Source organism: Pygocentrus nattereri, chromosome 17 (assembly GCF_015220715.1).
Source record: "Pygocentrus nattereri isolate fPygNat1 chromosome 17, fPygNat1.pri, whole genome shotgun sequence".
Lineage (NCBI taxonomy): Eukaryota > Metazoa > Chordata > Actinopteri > Characiformes > Serrasalmidae > Pygocentrus > Pygocentrus nattereri.
This window is the reverse complement of record NC_051227.1, coordinates 14,294,586-14,319,500: the sequence shown is the minus strand read 5'-3', so window position 1 is coordinate 14,319,500 and position 24,915 is coordinate 14,294,586. Positions and strand designations below refer to the sequence as shown.

Sequence of the window (24,915 nt, the reverse complement as noted above, 5' to 3'; positions counted from 1 at the left end):
CTGAGGGTGCCCCTCATTTACAATGTTGCCAAGTTAATACAAAGCAAGGGACTGATAATGTGTAAGAACATATCAAATAATAAAAGTAAATGTAATAAATGAAAACTCAGATCATGTAAGTAAACATTAATAATAATAAAAATACATAAATATATAATAAAATAAACCAGAAATGAAAACATATATAAAATGTAAAGGTTAATAAAATCAAATCAAATCAAAATAAAACAAGAGGAAGATAAGATAAAACAATTCTAATGAACTTTAAATTAAATTTATTAAACTGACAAATATTAATAAAGCAATAATAATTAAAATAAGAATAGGAATATGAATAATAATGGATAAAATAAACAATAAATAATTAAATAATGAAAATAACAAAAATGGTATAAATAAATCAGGTAAAACAGTTGCAGGCAGAGTGGAATTTTTATGCACTGAGATTTCTCTGGATGTACTGTAGATGCTGAATTCCCTAAATTCCTTGCAACCGTGTGTTGAGAAATGCTGTTCTTAAACCGGTGGGCTATTGGCTTTCACAGAGAGATGACTGAGCCTTTTGTGAAAACTTTTTTATGTTATCTATTACCTGTTACCTGTTACCTATTCACTTATTTACCTGTGGAAAGTTCTGAAACAGTTTTCTGAAAGAGTTTATAATCATTCTACAAACTTCCAAGTCTCACATTTGTCTCTGTCCCAACTTTTGTGGAATGTGGTACAGGCATCAAATTTGGAATTGGCATATATTTATATTTATGCTTATATTTATATTTATGAGGTAAAAACATTAAATACCTCTTATTTGTGCTGTAAAACCCTGTTTTACAAACAGGGTTTTACTGTATTTGTAAAATACAGTATTTATACAGTATTTGTAAATTACTGTTTACAAATCACTGTTTTACTTGCATTATGCCTACGGTTCCAGCTTTTGTGGATTTGGGTTATTAATTACCACATTAAATGCTGAGGCTGTTTACTCAGTTTTCAGTTAAAAGCTCATGTAGCCTCACAGTTATGCTAGAGTCTTAGCACTGATTTGCATACAGCAAGATGTGAGAATATTCAAATCTGATGTGCATGTTAAAACTATTTTTATGGGTAAATACACTCACCGGCCGCTAGTAAAAAGTTGGACCCCCTTTTGCCTTCAGAACTGCCTTAATTCTTGGTGTCATACTTTCAACAAGGTGTTGGAAACGTTCCTCAGAGATTTTGGTTGGTTATTTGAGTTACTGTTGCCTTTCTATCATCTAGAACCAGTCTGCCCGTTCTCCTCTGATCTCCCACATCAACAAGACATTTTCGTCCACACGACTGCCGCTCACTGGATATTTCCTCTTTCTCGGACCGTTCTCTGTAAACCCTAGAGATGGTTGTGTGTGAAAACCCCAGCAGATCAGCAGTTTCTGAAATACTCAGACCAGCCCGTCTGGCTCCAACAACCACGTCACATTCAAAGTCCCTTAAATCACCTTTCTTCCCCGTTCTGATGCTCGGTCTGCACTTCAGCAAGTTGTCTTGACCACCTCTACATGCCTAAATGCACTGAGTTGCAGCCGTGTGATTGGCTGATTAGCTATTTGTGTTAAAAAGCCTAATAAAGTGGCCGGTGAGTGTAGCTTCCAGTAGAAAGTTAACACTGTTACTGGTTAACACTGCAACCCCTAAATCACCTGTCGCAACTTCTTTTCCCAGCTTTGTGGCCTCTCACTGTAATGTTCTGCCATGCTAGAGTGGTTACAATAACAGAATGTTCTCTGGGAGCTGTTTATATGAGCCTCCAGGGGAATTTCTATAAATGATAAGAACCAAATTTTTCATGCAAACTTACACTGGATATCAGTGGGTCTGCAAAGAAAACACGGCCTGCTCTTGCATAACATTCCCAACATGTTCTGGGAGCCACATGGGTGACGTCTCGCTGGGACTGCCTCATGAGAAATGGCAAACAGCTTTAGTGAAATGAGCCAGAAGCACCAGCCTAGGTGCATCTCCTCAAACTGGAAACTAATCAGTAATCCTAGACCTTTAATGTAAAAATGGACTCTATATGACTTCAATTTAAATTAGAATTTAAATGAAATGTTACAGAAAAAGATCAGATTGTTACACGTTTTTGGCAGTTTATGTGTATATAGATTTTTAGTCTTAGACATATGCACAATATGCATGTCGACTTTCCAAATTTCAAGTGCGGAAAAGGGATAAATAAAGAGTTAAATGTGCATAAAAGTGATTTAGAGTGAGAAAAAGTAAATGACCCGGTCAGCTTCTTCATTTACTACCTGGAAATTAAAACTCAACTCCACCGATTTGTCAGAATTTCTGCATAATTAAGTGGTTAACATGTAAAGTCATTCAGAGTGGCTTGGTGTGAAATGCTCCGTTTTAAAGAAACGTTCAGGCAGAATTGTTCCCAGTGATGGTGATAGGAACCAGACGTCTAAAGGGTTTAATGCCTGTCAAAGCTACATCACAGAAAGTTGCTGAGACATTGTTTTATGACAGATTTGAGAGGTTTTGGCCCAAAACCTACGCACTTTCAATCCCTCCGTGGTGGAGGGGTTATGAGGCAAAAGAAAACTTACACTTTTCAGATTTGCCACTATTTTACCATCATTGAAAACATTACATCTCAGAAGACTTGTGTAGGTTCTCTGGATGGTATATAAAATGTCTATATTGGTGTTGTAGTCATGGTGACCCCTGGTTCCCATCACCACCACTGTAAAGATATACCATATTGTTTCCCACCAAACCACTCTGGATCACTCGGTTTACATCTCAGACACTGAATCGTGTAGAAATTTGGAAAAAGCAGTGGAATTTCCCCTTTAACAGGAGCCCAAACTGGAAATTTCATTGGCGTGCTCCACTGGATGGCAGATTCAGCGAAGTTTATAGGATGTACAAGTAATTAAATAAAGGAATAATCGTGATCAATTTAGTCTAAGTCTAAAAATAAAGTTTCCTCATGCAAAAAAAAAATCATTTGACTCAGGGCCGTTTTCATTACACAGCACACACTGCCCATCAGATAACAGGGGAAGGTCTGACCGGTGCTCTTTAAGAAAAACCGGACCTGAGTATTTTCACATGTAGGGGGGCTCCTTTTATTTCCAGAGGCGCACCAGTTTATGATTTCTAAGAAACGAGAAGAGTAGCTAAAATTCACCTCTATTAAAACTTGAAAGCTTTACACACCAGAAATCCAGCTAAATTATCTGTGTGAACGAGGTTTCGCGCTTTGTGTGTGGCGCGGTGACCCCCCTGCCGCTGGAGCGTGGAGTCGCCCGATGCAGCAGGCTTTCAGTAAGCCAGTCAGTGGAGCCCAACACACTGGGCTGTGGGGAGCAAGTCGGCAGGCAAAGGCCAGAAAATACTACACGGCATCCTCGTTTCCAGCCCCGTCTCAGCTCCGGGGTAAGTTATGAATCCGCTGTAGCGTTTGGTTTGACGAATTTGTCCAGACAGAGGCGACTGCGTGTGTTAAAAGCTGCGGAAAAGCCCAGTTGAGCCAGTCACTGTAACCTCAGTGTGCTCAGCATCCCTCATCTATTGTTCAGCTGCTGGCATCCCGAATGCCATGGACATGTAAGCCAGCTGCTTGGCTGTTTTTCCTCTTTCCTGTACATGTTTACACGGTCACTATAGTACAGAGTCTGAGCGGTGGGCTGCATCAGTATGTGCTTACAGTCATGCATGGCTTCATTCAGCAGCAGCTGCTGCTTTTGCTGGTTTATTTGTTTTATTTGGTCCTGTCTGGTTGCAGTTGCAGCCAAAGGTAAAGGTGTCTTGCTGTCATGCTTCCAAATGTGTGGCAAGGAGAAGATGTCAAATGCATTGATTTTTCTGTTGCTGTTTTGCTTTTGGGTTCTCAGCATCATAAACAGGCCCATAACATGCCACCACCAGGTTTAAAAGAGCTGCTCACATTAATTAAGGAACCACCCTGTTCCCTCTTCCCTGTTCACATGACATTCAGGTTCCTTTTTCAGCAGGAATGCTTTTTTTTCCCTCTTTTTGTGCGAGGCGAAGAAGGAAAAGCGGGAGGGAAAGGGGGTTGGGGAGGTTCTAAATGGCTTTATAAAGGTTTGTCTGCCTGCTTGGGTGCACATAAGGTGAACTAAGCAGGCCTACCTGTCCTGCAGTCATGTAGCAGGAGGTGAAGGTGTTTGGAAAATAAGGGAGCAGCGTGGAAAAACACCCCTTTCTCGTGCGTTTTTCCCTCCCTACAGCGAGTCGGTGCCTGGCACACGGCTCAGCACAACAGGCTTTTGAGTTATATCACAGTATTAGGATTAGGGCGGCTGAAAGGGGGGGGATCATGCGGTAGGCACATGAAATGAGAACCTGAAGCCTAAAACCATACCCACAATCCGCCTGGTCTGTCGTTTGGTGCAACTGGTGTCAGACGGGAGGTTAGGCCGCAGTGTCCAAGAGATAAGTCCACGTTCGCACCCTTTTTGGATTGGCGAACACAGTTTAGTAGCCCGGCTTGAGTAACAGGTGTTAAATGTCTTGGTTAATGCAGGTTAAAGGTCAGGCCTGGCTGTTTTTTTGAGGTTTTCCGTGTGTTCGATTGTGCTCCATGGTGTTCTCCTTTGCCGGAGTGGGTTACCTCAAATGTCTGAAGGGCATCGATCACTGCGGTGCCTTGTTTAGGCCGCTGGAGTCTGAGTCTGTCAGAACAATTTCCACTGCAGCCAATCATGCCATGCAGCGTTAAAGCGGGAGTTCAGCTAGAAATGAAGTGGATACAGTTCACCCCTCACTCCTAATGTAGTCCATCATCCAAGACACGTTTGGTGTCCTTCCTTAGTTTAGGCACTAATGTAGCTAACAAGTGATGGAAGCTTATGTACAACAGTTGGCATTGCGCAATCTAGCGTTGTGCAAACTCAACTAAGGCTCATGATTCTGAATGATCTCTTGACTAGTAAAGATCAAAGAAAGTGCCTCCTAAGCTGGGAATCACTGCTCGGAAGGTTGGGACGGTGTCCTCATCCTTATGAGGTCACATCTGCATGGGCGCTAACGCTGTCACCAGAGGGACTGGAGAGACTAAGCTGCAGAAACAGCCCATTTTTAATTCGTTATTTTTGTGAATTCATGAAAACTGATACAGTTTGCAGAAGTTTTGGCACCCCTGGTCAAATTCCATGTTTTGTTGTTTTTTCTAAGTGTAAATAAGTTTCCTATCTTCTGCAAAGACTCACTTCTGCACCATTTATTGCATATTTCTGTTTATTTGCTTAACAAACCGGGTAAAAAAAGATGAGACCTAAAATGTGGCCGGCGCAGAAGTTATGGGCCATTTTATATTTTATGATTTATTTGTTTTCCCGGTGTGTTAAACTCAGCAAATAAATAGGAATTGTGCCCTAAAATGAGCCAAAGTTATTATTTAAGTTCTCTGTAGAGGATGCGATTTTATTGAATTATTATCACTTAAAAAAAATAAAATAAATAAAAATCATGTAATTTGAGTCGGGTAGTTCAAACTTTTGCATGAGTGACTCTCAAGTCTTGTTCGGTCACTGGCAGTTCAGCCCCGCCCACTCACACTGAGGTTGTAAGGAGTCTTTCAGCCTGGACTGCTTGTCAAATGTGGCACAACACGGGGCAGCCAATCAGAACAGAGCTCATTTATATACATCTGTCTATATGTTTATATACAGTAATAAAAACAGCCTGTTTTGATTGTAAGGAATAAAAAAAAAGTTGGAAATGTTAAAAATGTATTGTCACTTTTTGCTTGGAAAAAATAAGATGCAGTACAGTGTAGGATATGAGTCAGTGACTCAGTCATTCATTGTGCTAATGTTAGCTGGCTGGTTCGTGCTGTGTTGATTTAAGATAGAATGCAGTGTAAATCATCACACACTTGTCTCAAAGCATTTGGAGGTGTTCAGCATCTCTAATAGACTTGATTTTGTGCTTTCTGACACAGTATGGCTTACTGTTATCTCTCAACATGGACTGAAGTGCATTAATATTAGAACTGAAACAATCGATTAATCGAGATTAGTTGTTGACTATTAAATTAATTGCTAATTAACTTTTTTGGTAATCAATTAAGGAAAAAAGTACAATTTCTTTGATTCCTGCTACTTAAATTTGAATATTTTGTGGTTTATTTAGTATATTTGAGGTGGGGACCAAAAAAAAGACTTGAGGACATCAACACCAAACAACTAATTGATTAATCGAGAAAATAATTGATTGATTAATCGACAGTGAACATAATTGTCAGTTGCAGCTGTAATTAATTTAGCTAAAAACAGAAGCAGCATCTCAAAGCCTGTACTTTAGTCCATGTTTGTGATGAAAGTTTCATACAGTGTCAGAAACCACAGAGTCAAGACTATTTGATTAGTGACCTTTGAGATAAGAGGGAACGTTGAAAATGAGATTTTCAGCCAAAGTGTGGCTTTAAGTTGGTGGGTTGTGTTGCTGCTGGCTCGGCTCCAGCGGGCTGGTGTGGATGTGAATATGGAGCTGTGATTATAGGAGGAATGCCATGATGACTTAAGCAGAAGCAGCATGCGGAAATGAACACGGTTTGGAGGTAGCAGATGAAAATGCAGTCAGACAGATTCTCTCTGAGAGGCCTGAGGGGCTGCGCCGGCTCAGACTGCCCCATAGCCGCCTCGGTCCAGTGTAGGCATCAGTAACATGGCTAGGGCTGGGCAGTACGAATAGAATATCTCTATCTCTATCTCTCTCTCTCTATCTCTCTCTCTAATCACAGAATAAGATCATGTTTAATGATCTTAAAGGGGAACTCCACCCAGACCAAATAATCTCTCCACCACCACTTACACTGTCCAGGCACACCACAGCTTATGGGCCGTCCATTCAGTTTAAAAGGGGAGCTCTGCCAGTTCTTCAAATTCTCTGCACAATTAAATGATTGAGATCAGGGTCGTTTGGTGTGAAATGCTCAGTTCTAGAGAAACTTGCCGAGTCAGAACTGTTCACTGTGGTGGTGATGGGAACCAGACGTCCACCTCAGAAAAGTTATTACATGAAATTGTTAGATATATGCTGCTTGATGTCTGAGACGTGGTTCTTATGATAGTTGTATGATAATGTTTTGGCCTAAAATGTGTTTGAATCCATTTGTTTTAATCCATTCATAGTGGAGGAATACATGCAGAGTGTTATGAGGGAAAATAGTCCCCAAAGAAAACTCATTTTTCTAGATTCATGACCGTTTTGCCATCAACATTCCATATAAACTCAGAAGACTCGTGTAGGTTCACTGGTGGTTTTCGGATAGTAAATTAAATGTCTGTATTTTAGTTGTAGTCATGGTGACCTCTGCTTCCCATCACCACCAAACCAGTCAAGGATTTTGAAAGATTAGTGGACTTCCCCCTTAATGAGTCTAAATGCTAAGAAATGCGACACAGCTTGTCTTGATAGGGCTGTGCTGTTCTGCTTTTTATATAGACCTGTTCTGTCAAAACAGCAGCAGGCAGCATATACACACAGTTTATGTCAATAAAATCAATACTGCTGTGCGACACCTATCAGCACACTGATATAGATGAGATGCCCAGTCCAGCGGCAGTGTTCTAGCTGTCCACCTCACTCTGACCTCCAGGATCATGGTTTATAATCCAGCAGGTCAGTCAGGGCAGCCAGAGTTGCTCAGAAGTGGAAAGTCTGGGATATTTTCTGCTTATGATGCGAAAGGTGAGTCATGAGATGAAGCACTCACGTGATTAATCCTGCTGGAATATCCCTCGACCCTTTAGGAGTGGTTCACTAACCCACCATTGCATAACCCCAGGTAAATCCAGCCAACGGCGGCTTTCTGTCCAGCATGTTCTGCTCTCTCCAAACAGGCCATTATAACACACTCACAGTTAACACACTTACTGTCCACTCTATTAGACACTCCTACCTTGTCAGTTCACCTTGTAGATGTAAAGTCAGAGACGATAGCTCATCTGCTGCTGCACAGTTTGTGTTGGTCATCCTCTAGTCCTTCATCAGTGGTCACAGGACGCTACCCACAGGACGCTGTTGGCTGGATATTTTTGGTTGGTGGACTATTCTCAGTCCAGCAGTGACACTGAGGTGTTTAAAAACTCCAGCAGCGCTGCTGTGTCTGATCCACTCAGACCAGCACAACACACACCTACACACCACCACCACGTCAGTGTTACTGCAGTGCTGAGAATGACCCACCACCCACATAGTACCTGCTCTGTGAGGGTCCATGGGGGTCCTGACCACTTGAAAGCTTTAGAACATACTGTTCACTCCTCAGTGAACATGCAGTCCCAGTATGGAGGATAAACCGCAAAAACAGCCCAGTTTGAGTCTACTGTGTCTGTGATGTCACAAACACGAACACACTTCCTTATATCCATCTATTCAGCCTATCACAGTTTAGCCACGCCCACTCACACTGAAGTTATGAGGACAGTTTCAGCCCAGACTGCTTTTTGAACTAGGCTCAACACAGGGCAGCCAATCAGAACAGAGCTCATTTACGTATATCAGCTCCCACACAGTTCTGTAGTGCTAACAGTCACAGCCACATTAATGATGTTCCTGCACTGGAAGCGTTTGTTCATAATGAAAGTGAAGGAGTAAGTCAGTAAACACTCTCAGCCGCCGTCGCTCGCAGACACACTCCCACTCGTCCGCAGTGAGGCGAGTGAAATCCACTGATTCACCCATGAAGCGTCTGATTAAATGAATGTTCCTTCTTTCGTGAGGAGGAGTGAAACTGTGGGTCAGTGCAGGTTCAGTAGGACAGCAGTCAATCAGAGAGAGCAAAGGATTCAAAACAGGATAGATAGGTAAATAAACCAAGAAAGACATGACATATCAAAGCAGCATTTATTTGGCAGATATACACCGGTCAGGCATAACATTGTGACCATCTCCTTGTTTCTCTGCTCATTGTCCATTTTATCAGCTCCACTTACTGTATAGCTGCACTTTGTAGTTCTACAGCTACAGACTGTAGTCCATCTGTTTCTCTCTTGCCCTGTTCTTCAGTGGTCAGGACCCCCATGGACCCTCACAGAGCAGGTACTGTTTGGGTGGTGGATCATTCTCAGCATTGCAGTAACACTGACGTGGTGGTGGCGGTGTTGGTGTGTGTTGCGCTGGTCTGAGTGGATCAGACTCAGCAGTGCTGCTGGAGTTTTTAAATGATGAAGGACTAGAGGATGACCAACACACACTGTGCAGCAGCAGATGAGCTGTCGTCTCTGACTTTACATCTACAAGGTGGACCCACAAGGTAGGAGTGTCTAATAGAGTGGACAGTGAGTGGACGCAGTGTTTAAAAACTGCAGCAGCACTGCTGAGAAAACCAACCTACCTATTGACTGACCCAGCTTACTTACCGACTTACCTCTGAGCCACGGGACTGCCTACAGGCTGACCTTCCTGTCTACATACCGCATGACCTACTGATAGACTTCCCTACTGAACTGACCGAACAACCGAGCCACTCACCCACCTGCCGACTGAACCACTGTCCTGTCCGCTGACCAACACCCTGACCCACTATCTACTGACCGATCGACTGAGCTACCCAGTGACTGACAGACTTGCATACCTACTAACTAACCGATTGATCAGTCTAACAACTGACATACTGACTGAGCAACTTAACTACTGACCGACCAACTGAGCTACTGACTGATTGACTGAACTGCCAACTGATTGACCAACCTACGTGCCTACTGACTAACCAAATAATGAATCTACCAACTGACCTACTGACTGACCAACTTAACAACTGACCAACAAACCAAAGTAAGTACTGACCTAACTGCTAACTGACCCACTGACTGATCCACTAACCAACCCCTTGACTGACCTACCTACTGATTGATTGACTGAGCTGCCAAGTGATCGACTGACTTACTTACCTGCTAAATTTCCTTTGGGATCAATAAAGCGTCCGTCCATCCGTCCGACCGACTGACTAACCAAACGATCAATCTACCGGCTGACTTAGTGACTGACCAACTGACCTACCTGCTAACTGCCCCACTGACCAATCCATTAACCAACCCACTGACTGACCTACCTACTAACCGATTGAATGATGATGAAAATCCTGTTTTTTTAAAAAATATTTTTCTTATGTAACTTCTAATTATTTTTCTTGCATTCCTGTTACATCATGCAAGCGTCACATCATATAAAGCTGGAAAAGAGGATTTGAGGACAAAAACAATGGGAAAGAGAGAAAAGGAGGAGGGGAAGAAGTGGAGAAACAGGGCAGGGGTCAGGATCTGAGCTAGTGGGCTTGTCAGGGATGTTGTGATCTAAGGCAGAGCTGCTGGATTTGGAGTGGTGAAAGCCAGTTTGCTGCAGTATTACAGTGGGGTGGGTGTGGGGGTGGTGGTCTGGGGGCTTTAGTGGTTTCACCACTGGGCAGAAAGTCGCTCTAATCTGGGCATCTCCCTGCTGGGAGTGGACAGCAGTTTATTTTAGAGCAGCTGGAAACGGGACCTGATGACTGGGAACAGGAGCCTGACTGGCCAGCTCATACTGAAAACCCAGTTTTATCAGCGTTGTTGAAAATATCGCAGCTACTGTGAGTTTAGTTACCGACTTTTTTGTCACGACGTTGCAGGGATTTGAACTCTCAGTATAAATGAATTAAATGTACAGTGGTGTGAAAAAGTTTAGCCGCCCTTTTCGAATTTCATGTTGTTGATCTGCGAATAAATAAGTAAACACACCCTCTACAGAGATACACTTCTGCACCTTTTAATACACAGTTACTGCTGAATTGAACAATTTGGGGGAAAATGGCACCTAAAAATGTGGCCTGGGGGGGGGGGGGGGGGGGGGGGCTGTTCATTTTACTTTTGTTTATATTCTTACTTTTAAAGTAAGTCAGTTTAACAGGATTTTATTCCAAGTCAATTTGGCCAATTTCTAGTGGTCCTTTCATGAAGATTGGCCACAGTAAACAGCAGCAGGTAACTTCAAATTATGTAAAAGAAAAGAAAAACGGGGAAAACAACAAAAATGGAGATACAAGATTTTGTTGCGACAGCAATATATACAATTCAGTAGTTAATTCAAGTTGAAATGCAAGTCATTCAGAATGGTTTGGTGTGAAATGGTTGAGGGAAGTGCCTCTCGAGGCAAACCTTAAAGTGAAATTCCGCTTTCAAAAAATCTGTATAATATAGAGACTCCGACCGACAGGGTCCATGACTACAATACAAATATAAACATTTTATTTACTATCCAAAACCACCAGTGAACCTACATGTAAAGTTTTATATGGAAAAGTGATGAGGGTAAAATAGTGGAAAATCTGAAAACAGTACATTTTATCTGGGGACTATTTTGCCTCACAGCACCCTGTATGTATCCCTTCACCATGAATGGATTTAAAAATATGTTTTAGGCCAAAAACTTCTCAAAACTGTCATAAAACAGCGTCTCCATCATCAGGCAGTGAATTCATAACCATTTCATGTAGGAACTTTCTGTGAGGAGCTTTTAGAGGTGGACGTCTGGTTCCCATCACCAAAACTGTGAACAGTTCTGACTCGGTAAGTTTCTCTAGAACAGAGAGTTTCACACCAAACCGCTCTGAATGACTCTGATGTTAATCATTTAATTGTGCAGAGAATTTTAAAAAATTGGTGGAGCTCCCCTTTTTAAACAGAATGGACGGGCCGTAAGCTGTGGTGTGGCTGGATAGTGTAATTGGTGGTGGAGTGGTTATTGTGTTTCTGATGGACGCTGAATGGTGTTGATGGGGTTTCATGTTGCCAGCGATCTGTAATTCTCTGGGGCCTGCTTTAGGCCCATCTGCTTGATGCCTCACATCAAGGGGGGACGCAGCTGCATGGCCGGACCCCCAGCAGGGTTCTGTAATGTATCCACACGTGGTGGGGGTGAGTGTGTGTTCTTCTTTGGGTTAGAGACGTGCCACCAGTCAGTCCCAGAGCATCCTCAGGGCTGCGGCTGCTGCTCATGCGTAAGAAATGAAGCTTCCTCTGATGCTGTCGACTCAAATTGTTGTTGTTATTGATTGTTATGTGAACTCTGACCCTGAGAGCACAAGTGGAATACAAACAGTTTGTTTATGGTATTCTCAGACGAGGGCTGTCGGGATAGCTCAGATAAACTCCATTTAAAGTCCTGAAAGCAGAATCTTTGTTGTCTTGTTGGTTTGTAGTCTTGGCCTTATTAAAGGGCCCATACGCTACATTTTTTGTGCACTTTATTTTTCCCTCAGAAGTGCACTTACAGCGATCAGGCATAACATTCTGACCACCTCCTTGTTTCTATGCTCATTGTCCATTTGATCAGCTCCACTTACTGTATAGCTGCACTTTGTAGTTCTACAGTTACAGACTGTAGTCCATCTGTTTCTCTGATACTTTGTTACCCCCTTTTACCCTGTTCTTCAGTGGTCAGGACCCCCATGGACCCTCACAGAGCAGGTACTATTTGGGTGGTGGGTCATTCTCAGCACTGCAGTAACTCTGACGTGGTGGTGTTGCGCTGGTCTGAGTGGATCAGACACAGCTGTGCTGCTGGAGTTTTTAAACACCTCAAGCACCACAAACACCACAAGCGTCCTGTGGGCAGCGTCCTGTGTCCACTGATGAAGGACTAGAAGATGACCAACACAAATAGCAGATGAGCTATCGTCTCTGACTTTACATCTACAAGGTGGACCGACGAGGTAGGAGTGTCTAATAGAGTGGACAGTGAGTGGACACAGTGTTTAAAAGCTCCAGCAGCACTGCGGTGTCTGATCCACTCACACCAGCACAACACACACTAACACACCACCACGTCAGTGTTACTGCAGTGCTGAGAATGATCCACCACCCAAATAGTACCTGCTCTGTGACGATCCATGGGGGTCCTGACCACTGAAGAACAGGGTAAAAGGGGGTAACAAAGTATCAGAGAAACAGATGGACTACAGGTGGTCAGAATGTTATGCCTGATCAGTGTATGATGTTTGTGTAAGTGTAGTGGAACTGTGTACTCTGGAGTGATGGAGCTCCATCCAGTACTTTTGGGATGAGTTGGAGTGATCCAGAACTGACCATCCAACATCCGCCTTCACCTGACCGCCTTCACCTGACCTCTCTAATGCTCAATCAGATCCTCACAGCAGTGTTCCAGCATCTAGTATAAAGCCTGATGAATAGACGAATAAAAATGCTCAAAAATGACTTTGAATGCATAATTTCTCCATTAACTTATATCAAAAGTGAAGGATGTGAAGGTTTTGCCTTTTGGGAGATACAAGTTTTTTTTTCTGACAGCAACAATACATTAAAACAAAACCTACTGACACTGTATTTTATTGATCATTGGTTTTACTGTATCAAATGTATTATTTTGCTGTCTTTTATTTAGCTTATCTCCTGTAATCCACTTAAACTGAAAGTGCACTGTATAAATTATATGTGTTATTGTGGTCATCATCATCATCACTACTACCACTATAATTTTTTTTCCCCCTTAAAAAAGAAATAAAATGGCCCATAATCATTGTTTGCAGGAGCTGACGCCATAGGTATAGTAACACATCTAGCCATCTAGCATAAAGCCTTGTCTGAAGAACAGAGACAATTACTGAAGAAAAGGACGATCTCCTTTTTAACACTATTGTTTTTTTGAAGAAAATTGGATGTTTGAAGAAACACTGGGGGCCGTCATGGGCTGGAGGTTTGGGAACCAGGCCTGAGACAGGATGGTTGCTGGTTCAATCCCTTTGGCTGACAGTCCATGACTGAAGTGCCCATGAGCAAGACACCTAACCCCCAATTGCTCCCTGGGCGCCGTGGATAGGGCTGCCCACCGCTCTGGGCAAGTGTGCCTGGACTGCCCCCTAGTGTGTGTGTTCACTAGTGTACATGTATGTGGGCGTTTCGCTGCACGGATGGGGTAAATGCGGAGTGTGCAAACACACTTGGCTGATGCTTCTGAATTCAGTTCAATTCAATCAGCAGTTGTCCACAAACTTTTTGCCAGCTTGACGACTACAAAGAAACACAATCTGCTTTAAGAGAACGGATCAATAAAAGCTGATGTGAGGCGTCAGAGTGGTGATGTAGAGTTCAGTCTGGAGCGTTTCTTGATATAAATCAGAGCTATGGCACTGTTCAGTCAGCCTTGTCGAGGTTTAATATTGTAGTGTAGTGAGGTTCGCAGACCACCGCATCGTCAAGCACACCACCCTGGGTGTTTTCAGCTGAGAAGATGTAGCCGTCTATCAAATCCACCTGCGGTAAACAGTCTCATTCTTTGGTAACTCGAGGGCTTATAGCAAAACAGGTTTCAAAAGAATCAAGTCCTTTGAGAGAGAATTTCAGTTACTAAAGCAGTTACGTGGTTGCTGGTCTTTGGGCCTCATAATAAAGCATATAGGACAAATTTGTTGTCGCTTTAACCCCTTAAAATCCCAGGCTGATTACATACCAACGCTTATTTTACAGTAACTACAGGGTCACTAATACAAACTGCTTGAGCTACAATCTTAAAAAAGGTTCTTGACCAAAGTAAATGGTTCTGTATAGAACTATGAACACTCAAAGACCCATTTGCATGATTAGTTGTGTCTCTGTGTGGTCAAATGCAATTCAGATTGATGGTGAATGTGCTGTATATGGTTCTACAAGGCTCCGAAAAGGGTTCTTCTTTTGTTACAAGGCTTCATATTCTAACAATATCAGAACCCACTGTAGTGCTAGTATATAGAACCCTTTTCAAAAACCATCTACAGTATATTCACACACATCAATCTGAAGAGCCATTTAACCTCACAGAGACCCAACGAATCATGCAAATGGGTCTTTGAGTGTTCATAGTACTATAAATAAAACCACTTTCTTTGCTAAAGAACCCTTGAAGACCCAAGCGTTTTAAGTGTGTATTCTTAGGTTATGGAAGTGTGTAATAAAACACTGGGCCCCAGCCAGTGGGCCCTGGCCTATTAAGGGGTTAGAGGTATGTGACTTTGGTCAGGGGGAAGAACACCCAGATGCAGTTTTACACACCTATTCACAGCCCTGTGATTTGGCCCTAGAATGAAATGAGCTGTTTTCCCTTTTTTGTGTAAATAAACAGAATGAAGACCAGCTTATTTACCTATGCTAGTTAGTTAAAGCTGTTCTCTCACTGTGAAGCTCTCAGTTTAAGACTATCTGCTTCAGCTAGAAGTCCCACAGCATGACTGCTTACAGGCTGCTATTGGGGGTTTTGATGTTAATAAAGGTGGGACTCCATCTCTGTGTCTTCAGGGTCAAACGCTGAGCGAAGCTGCTCGATTTTCTCCAAGCTTTGAGACACTGTCCAAAGTGAAATGAGCAGAGAGACTAGCAACTTTGAATTAAAGTTGTCCAGGATCCTGGTATCCTCTTTCAACTCTTTGGAATGACCAGTGGTTCCAAAGCGCACTTGGTCATGTTCTTCATAACGTTCATATTTCATAAGCTACATTCAGAAGCTGGGCGTCGTGTGAGGCTGTAACTCTTCTTTTCGGTCAAATAGATGGTGATGTCATTTTAAACCCTTATAATAAAAGAAGCTGAACTCAGTTTGTTTTTCTACTGAAAGTCGAGCCGTTTTTCCCCAAATCTGGGCTATAAACTATAAACAGACGGCGTCTCTTCAGTGATCTGCTCTGTAAAAATTACTTTAATAATATAACACAAAGAGCGTCTGAGATTTTTGGCTTGTGTGTAGATCATAAAACACATGTTCTGTTCATTTGAGGGGCTTTTACGAAAAAATAAAATAAAATTAAAATGTACATTTATTTCATGCAGTTACTGAATAATTTCTCTCATGATTTGGTCACAAAAATTCAGGACAACCCAAATATACCCTGGAGAATAAGAGGTTAAAGATGTGGCAGCTGAAGTTCCTATTCACCAGGATGTTTCATGAGTTTTCCATTCCACCTTAAGTGGTGCTGCAGTTACATGCTGGTGCCTGTATAAGCTGTAGCATTTAAGGTGGAACAGAATATTCAATTAAGAAGCGGGCAAATAGGAGGCCATCTTCAGCCTCGTTTAAAAATGAGCTTAAGTCTGCTGACGGTTCAGTTCCTTGGGAGGGGAACGATAAGTGCCGACATCACTTCACGACCTGGAGTGCTACATTTCTACACACAGTCTGCCATTTTCATTGCTGTTGCATTGCTCTCTGTTGTCTTTCTTTCTTTATAATACCTGCTGGGCTAGAAGTTGGGCTGGTGTGTGTAAATTTTGGGGGTGTAAATATTAGTCAAGATTACATTGTAACCGTTTAAGATTTTGAATATGGCCTGATTTACTGTCATGTTCTGCAAATGGGGGTTTTGTATTTGCTGGAGGAGACAGGTGTTTGAGGTTCACAGTGTGTCGGTTCCACATACCGTACTTTCCTTGTTCAGCTGTGACCCAGTAAATATGGTTTTCCCTTCTATGCCACGTTTAAAAGCTAAGCTAGGGCTCCTGACAGCATAGTCGCCGAAGTGCGGGCGCTATTGTTGGGAGATCGATCCTCACGGATGCCACAGCCGTCCGTCAGTCCAAGAGTTCATAACATGTCTCCCTTTCTCTGCATGTTGGTCCCTTGGGTGTCTGTTAGCTGAACAGAATTAGCTCTTTGAGATGTTTTCCAAAAGATGTGGAGAGTGCAGAGTATGGTTTCAGAGGGTCACCTGTCTTTGGTGCAGGAGCTGTAATATGCAAATGAGCCTCAAATTAAAAAGTGTTTCTTACTGTGTGCTGCCAGCATCCTGACCAATCACAGCTCCAGATGAGTTTCTGTGGGTGTTTTGATGAGTTTCAGTGTGATCTAACAGACCTTTTTGATCAACATAATGACATTGATCTTCAAGATTTCTGCAGAATTTAGTGTTTGGGATGTAAACAATTGGTCAGAGCGGTTTGGTGTGAAATGATTCAGATGTCTTTCAGATGTGGTGGTGGTGATGGGAACCAGGGGTCGCCATGACTACAACACAGATATAGACATTTATTTACTATCCAGAACCACCAGAGAACCCACACGAGTTTCTCTAGAACAGAGCATTTCACACCAAACCACCCTGAATGACTCTGTCTGTGTCATAACTGCTGAATTATGCAGCATTTTTTAATTGAGTTTACTAGAGTTCACCTGCATCAAGCATTCACCATTTGCAAAAATGCAGCCCTAAAAGTAATTGTCCAGTCTCTAAAGAGCACATGTCCTGGTTTGGCACTGACTGCAGCAGCCGTGTGGGCTTGTTTACAGGAGCCTGGGCGCTGTGTTCTTTTGGAATGAGCCGGATCCCGCCCTGGGTCAGCTGAAGGAGGATTAAAACCCTGCCCGACTGCTGAGAGCGTGAACTAGTCGACAGAAGGCCCTGCTGTAGCTGGGCTGTGTGAAGGCCCTGCAGCAGATGGCTCCACCGCAGGGTCCTGCAGGAGCTCCGCTCAGGTGCTACACTCCTCCTCCACTCCATCTCCAGCACAGATGACTCACTCTCACTCCGCTCTGATTACTGCTTTACAGTCTCATCAGCTCACTGTACGCTAAGTGCCTGACCTGCACCTGACGTGATCTGTAATCAGATTTGTTTCGATATCAAGAGTTTGCATTTTTTTTATTCTTTGTTTTGGTTGCTTTGATTGTTTTCTCCCTCTTTGTCAAACGTAGACGGTCAGTTGAGGTGTGCTTTGGGTCAGAAGTTTAGGTTTAGCACTGGAGCTGTGAGGCTAGTGTAGCTAACAAGCAATGCAAGCTTAAACCTTGCTAATTAGCATGGTGCTAACTGCCTGCCTAACTTATCGCTATGGAGCTATTAATGGGGAATTTCCACTAGCGTTGCACTGATACTGATAACATACGGAACTGACACTGATACGGAAATTGTTCTGTGGCATCAGTCATGGGTATCGGTATCCCCAACGCCTATCATTATACAGCTTGTAAGTGCCCCTGTCTGCATTTTAATGAAATTGTACAAATACAAACTTTTCAATTCACATTTTACATTTACGGCATTTGGCTGATGGTCCTATCCAGAGCAACTTAGAATTTGATCATTTTACACAGGTACGCCAAGGTGGTGTTAGGAGTCTTGCCCAAGGACTCCTATTGGTTAGGTGTAGGGGGCTTGTCCAGGCAGGGGATTGAACCCCGGTCTACAGCATAGAAGGCAGAGGTGCACTCACCGGCCACTTTATTAGGTACACTTTGTTTACTCAGTTTTGATTTAAAAGCTCATGTAGCCTCACAGTTATGCTAGAGTCTTAGCACTGATTTGCATACAGCAAGATGTGAGTATTCAAATCTGATGTGCATGTTAAAACTATTTTTATGGGTAAATACACTCACCAGCCACTTTATTAGTACACTAGTAAAAGGTTGGACCCCCTTTTGCCTTCAGAACTGCCTTAATTCTTGGTGTCATACTTTCAACAAGGTGTTGGAAACATTCCTCAGAGATTTTGGTTGGTTATTTGAGTTACTGTTGCCTTTCTATCATCTGGATCCAGTCTGCCCGGTCTCCTCTGACCTCTCACATCAACAAGGCATTTTCGTCCACACAACTGCCGCTCACTGGATATTTCCTCCTTGTTGGACCATTCTCTGTAAACCCTAGAGATGGTTGTGCGTGAAAATCCCAGTAGATCAGCAGTTTCTGAAATACTCAGACCAGCCCGTCTGGCACCAACAACCACGCCACGTTCAAAGTCACTTAAATCCCCTCTCTTCCCCCATTCTGATGCTCAGTCTGCACTTCAGCAAGTTGTCTTGACCACCTCTACATGCCTAAATGCAAGGAGTTGTGGCCGTGTGATTGGCTGATTTTGTGTTAACAAGCAATTGAACAGGTGTATCTAATAAAGTGGCCAGTGAGTGTATATCTAAGGATCAGGGAAAAAGTGGTATTGGTGCATCTCTCTAAATTCCACCAATTATTTTCAAAGTTTCTCCATAATTGAGTGTGAGCTGTAAACAGTGATTCGGAGTGGGTTTGGTGTGGAATGGTTTCTTTACAGTGGTGGTGATGGGAACCAGGGGTCACCATGACTACAACACAGACATTTTATTTACTATCCAAGTGAAAATTTATTTACTATCCAAAATGGTGAAAATCTGAAGTAAGTATTTTCAAGCACCCTGCATGTGTCCCTCCGCAATGAATGTTTGGATTTTCAAAGAAATACATGTTTTGGGCCAAAATCCTCTCAAAACCATTGCAGAAAAAGTGTCTGAATTCATATCCATTTCATGTAGGAACGTTTTGTGAGGAGCTTTTAGTGGTGGACGTCTGGTTCCTATCATCACCACTGTGAACAGTTCTGTATCTCAAGAATAGAACATCTCAAGAACATCTAACTTGCTGTTAGATGATTACTGAAGAACTCTGCACAGTTTGAGACGAGTGTGATTGTTTAAGTATTCAGTTAGTACTGTAATCGGTAGTGCTGGTGCATTGTGTGTCCACTTCATGTATCCTCGTAGCTCTAGTGCAGGACTTTTCAGAGCCAGCTTTTGTCATCGGACATGTCTTGGCTGATTGCCTTTGAGGCAAGGCGGGGTGAAATTAGATTTTTTGCCAAACTATTGCTATCATATGGAGCCTGCGGTTTAGAGTTGTTTGCTAGCTTGGTTTTGATGTGACCCCAAAGGCCTGTTCTTTTTCCATCGATGGGAAGTGGCTGCAGTTTTGCACACTCATTCGTGCTCCTACATCAGGGCCAGTGTCTCTGTCGCAGAAACTAAAACACATCAACAAGTCACTTTATATGCTGTATAGTGTTTATTGCTCTGTGCTTATCATAATTTTGTCATTATAGTATTAAGAGTTTCCGTGATAAACATTGTTAGAGCTGGGATGGTGGAACAGAGCAGATCGCCTCATGTTCCTGGCACAAACTTTTGGAATCCTAATGTGTGCTTCTCTGTACTGGGATTAAATCCTGCTGCTCTCCCACGTGGGGTACAGGTGACTTAACCACTAGGCTTAACAGCCTATGACAAAACACACATGTTTACAGCTCAAATGCTCTTCCATCCTGAACTAAAAAAATACAAACATTTGGATTGTTCTGTGTAAAAGGCAATAATTTCTATAAAAACAAAAAAAAATAAATGGCAAAAATAAAGAATAAATAAACAAAATAAATGTATATATTTGTCTGTACAAAAAACAATATATATTTATATTTATAGTCTTTATAGAAAAAGCTGTTGAGGTAATGCTGACTGTCTCAGCCCTTCAGTGCACAAGAAATGTGTTTATGGTTCTGTTGTAAGCAGCTGTTAGTATTTTGCTATTGGTTTAAAGGAGAGGTTAGTTATATTTCTGTTTACATATCCCAAAAAAGTCTGTATTTGGGTCATGTAAAGTCAGACCCGCATTATTTTAATAATTTGTCACTCATTTTTTCGTTGTGATATTAGACTGCTTTATTGAACTTTGGATTTAATGGTAATATCATGCATTCCTATCTGCAAGTGTCCTCACCACTCACAGGGTCATGTACACACAAGTAAATGTGGTCAGAATAATGCAGGGCAGTCTATAAAGAGTAAGGATAACTCCGCCCGTTTTGGAGGGAAAGCGTGAGGGTGTTATGAAGCAAAAAAGCAAACCTAGCCTATTAGCGCAATTGCAGTAATGCTAATGATGTGCATTCAAGCCTTTATGAAATGTCTCATTTTCATTATAATCTCAGTGCATGTAATGGGCATAATTAGCTGAGCATCCAACCTCGTCTTATTTCAGTACGGTGAGATTTCAGTTTTAGTGAAATATTTTCAGCTTGGAAAACTCTATAGATGTGCTAGCAGCAATGAACAGTATTGCAGTTATTAAAGTGAAATTCCATTTTGAAAAAATCTGTATAATATAGAGACTCCGATGTCTTTACAGTGGTGGTGATGGGAACCAGGGGTCGCCATGACTACAACACAAATATAGACATTTTATTTACTGTACAGTGAACCTACACAAGTCTTCTGAGCTTTTACATTATAATGCAGTGAAATGGTGAACCTGAAAATATTCATCATATTCATAACCGTTTCACGTAGTGTAACTCTGTGAGGGAGATTTTAGAGGCAGGCGTCTGGTTCCTATCACCACCACTGTGAACAGTTCAGACTCTAAGTTTATCTGGAACAGAGCGTTTCACACCAAACCACTCAGAACCACTCTGTTTACATCTTAACCATTTAGTTATGACTTCGTTAACCTGTGACTACATCTTGCGGTTCAAACATTGGTAGACTGATTTTGCGTATTGTGACGTAGATTCGTAGTCATGTGCTAATGTGCACCTATAGAGTTGACCCAGAGGGGGTGCTGCAGATGTGAAATTGACCACAATAATGTTATTATTTGTACAATTTGATAAGAGTTAAAACTTCAAGATGGATGGAATTTCTTGTTACAAAGCAACATTGACACCCTAAAACCACTTAAAACTGAGTCATTTAATATTTTAATTTACTGTGAGGTGTATGTGTGTGTATGTGTGTGTGTGTGTGTGTGTGTGTGTGCGTATATATATATATATATATATATATATATATATATATATATATATATATATATAATTTTATTATATTATAATTTTTTATTTATATTGGTTTACTGATGTTTTATTATAATACATGGCCTATTGTAGTATGCAGCAATACAGTTGTAATGTAATTGCATTACTGTTATTTTCTCCATATCGTGCAGCTTAAACCTACCACATTCGTCTGCTGTGACGGATATGCTGGAGTTAAATGAGTGCTGTAGGTTAACTCGCCCACTCTGAAGGTAGAGAGTGAACTGCTGAACTGTGTGTGATTCGTCTGACCGCAGGATTAGAGTGACCCAAATCCTCTGGACGTGGGGGAGAGCGGCTGCGTGTTCTTTTTTTTTTCTTTTTTTTTTTTTTTCTCCAAAACTGAGGAACAAGACCAGAGCTCTGAATTCAGCATCATGAGACAGGTTTCTCTACAAAGTGCTGCTTTTTTAAAATTTAGTTTTATTTTCTGTTGGCTTTTTGATAAGAATTCATGTTCATTTTGGGATTAAATGTTAAATATATCACAGAAGGCCTTTTTGCTGTGTTTCTTATTTCTGTCTTCATAAATTGGGTTGCTAAGTCGCAATCCAGGCAGGCAAACAATAGGATTAGCTTCAGCCTGTACGTACGTGGGTGGGATTGGAGAGACGGGGGGAGGGGGGGGTTCCTTTTATTATTTTGCCAAATCACTCACTTAGACTGCGTTTAGGATACATAGTCACTAAAATTTTCATTTTTACTGTGTGTTGCTGACTTCTTGGTGGTTATGCAACAGAAAAAGATTTGGATCATGTTCATGTATATTCTTATTTCAGTAAATGATTTCTGAAAGATCTTTGATCACTGTTGTTGGAGGAAAACCTCGCATCTGCCGTTTTTCAGTTTTTGCCTATTTAAAAACAAATGTTGCCTTTTATAGTTTATGTGAAATTCATGGTGACTGGACCAAAAAAATGAACAAAAATTGCTTGGAAAAAAACTCTGGTTCCATTGACTTACATTAAAAGTGGAGTAGGTTTTTTCCTTTTCCTGTAAAGTTACCATTTTGGAAATTTGTTCTGACAACGGTGATATATGGAGGATGATGATGATGATGATGATGATGATGATGATGATGATGATGATGATTATTTTGATTTATTTATTAATTATTACTCCCATTGTTTAGTGCCATAAAGTCTGTCCTGATTCCTGGTGAATTAAACCACTGTCTACACTGTGTTACCCACTACACTATACCAACCACTACCCACTACACTATACCAACCACTACCCACCGCTACCCACTACCCTGTACCAACCGTTACCCACTACCCTGTACCGACCACTACCGACTACACTATACTGACCGCTACCCACTACACTAAACCGACCGCTACCATCTACCCTGTACCAACCGCTACCCTATACCAACCACTACCCACTACATTATACCGACCGCTACCCACTACATTATACCGACCGCTACCCACTACATTATACCGACCACTACCCACTGCTACCCACTACCCTGCACCGACCACTACCGACTACACTATACCGACCGCTGCCTACTACACTGTACCAACTGCTACCCACTGCTACCCACTACCCTGTACCGACCACTACCGACTACACTATACCGACCGCTGCCCACTACCCAGTACCAACTGCTACCCACTGCTACCCGCTACCCTGCACCGACCGCTACCCGCTACCCTGCACCGACCGCTACCCGCTACCCTGTACCGACCGCTACCCGCTACCCTGTACCGACCGCTACCCGCTACCCTGTACCGACCGCTACCCGCTACCCTGTACCGACCGCTACCCTGCACCGACCACTACTGACTACACTATACCGACCGCTGCCCACTACACTGTACCAACTGCTACCCACTATCCTGTACCGACTACACTATACCGACCGCTGCCCACTACACTGTACCAACTGCTACCCACTACACTGTACCGACCACTACCGACTACACTATACCGACCGCTGCCCACTACCCAGTACCAACTGCTACCCACTGCTACCCGCTACCCTGCACCGACCGCTACCCGCTACCCTGTACCGACCGCTACCCGCTACCCTGTACCGACCGCTACCCGCTACCCTGTACCGACCGCTACCCACTACATTATACCGACCACTACCCTGCACCGACCACTACTGACTACACTATACCGACCGCTGCCCACTACATTATACCGACCGCTACCCACTACATTATACCGACCGCTACCCACTACATTATACCGACCACTACCCTGCACCGACCACTACTGACTACACTGTACCAACTGCTACCCACTACCCTGTACCGACTACACTATACCGACCGCTGCCCACTACACTGTACCAACTGCTACCCACTACCCTGTACCGACCACTACCGACTACACTATACCGACCGCTGCCCACTACCCAGTACCAACTGCTACCCACTGCTACCCGCTACCCTGCACCGACCGCTACCCTGTACCGACCGCTACCCGCTACCCTGTACCGACCGCTACCCACTACATTATACCGACCGCTACCCACTACATTATACCGACCACTACCCTGCACCGACCACTACTGACTACACTATACCGACCGCTGCCCACTACACTGTACCAACTGCTACCCACTACCCTGTACCGACTACACTATACCGACCGCTGCCCACTACACTGTACCAACTGCTACCCACTGCTACCCACTACCCTGTACCGACCACTACCGACTACACTATACCGACTGCTGCCCACTACCCTGTACCAACTGCTACCCACTGCTACCCACTACCGTCTACCCTGTACCAACCACTACCGTCTACCCTGTACCGACCGCTACCGACTACACTATACCGACCGCTACCGACTACACTATACCGACCGCTGCCCACTACACTGTACCAACTGCTACCCACTACCCTGTACCGACCGCTACCCGCGACCCTGTACCGACCGCTACCCGCGACCCTGTACCGACCGCTACCCGCGACCCTGTACCGACCGCTACCCGCTACCCTGTACCACCCGCTACCCTGTACCGACCACTACCTGCTACACTATACCAACCAATTCCCACTACAGTATACCACCACTACATTATAACGGCCACACTACACTACACTGTACCAGCAAAAACAAATACATGTGTAGTTACACAGAATTATGTGTAGAGTTAAACAAAGCTGCATGTTCATGACAAGAATAACGATATAAAATCTCTCATTCTGCTAGCATACATGCTGAAAACACCTACATTTTTATAAGCCCCATGATGTCTGAAAGCATTTACTGCTTTACATTTATTTTCCTCAACACATTCAGTTCACACCCCCTTTCTGTTTGTTACAGCATAACGCGACGGTTAGATCTGTGCATG

At 42.9% G+C, this 24,915-nt stretch overlaps 1 protein-coding gene across 2 annotated transcripts in view; it reads left to right on the top strand.

Annotated features, from left to right (window-relative positions):
- Positions 1-3,328: 3,328 nt before the first annotated feature.
- The window catches only part of fam110b (family with sequence similarity 110 member B), a 78,854-nt gene continuing 57,267 nt past the window's right edge, over positions 3,329-24,915 (top strand). Inside the window, exons 1-2 of one of the 2 annotated variants that reach the window (XM_017706338.2) lie at positions 3,336-3,432; positions 17,272-17,457. The gene's annotated coding sequence lies outside the window, so the exon portion shown is untranslated. Of the gene's footprint in view, positions 3,433-17,271; positions 17,458-24,915 lie in introns of both variants that reach the window. The other variant, XM_017706337.2, reaches the window with a different exon arrangement.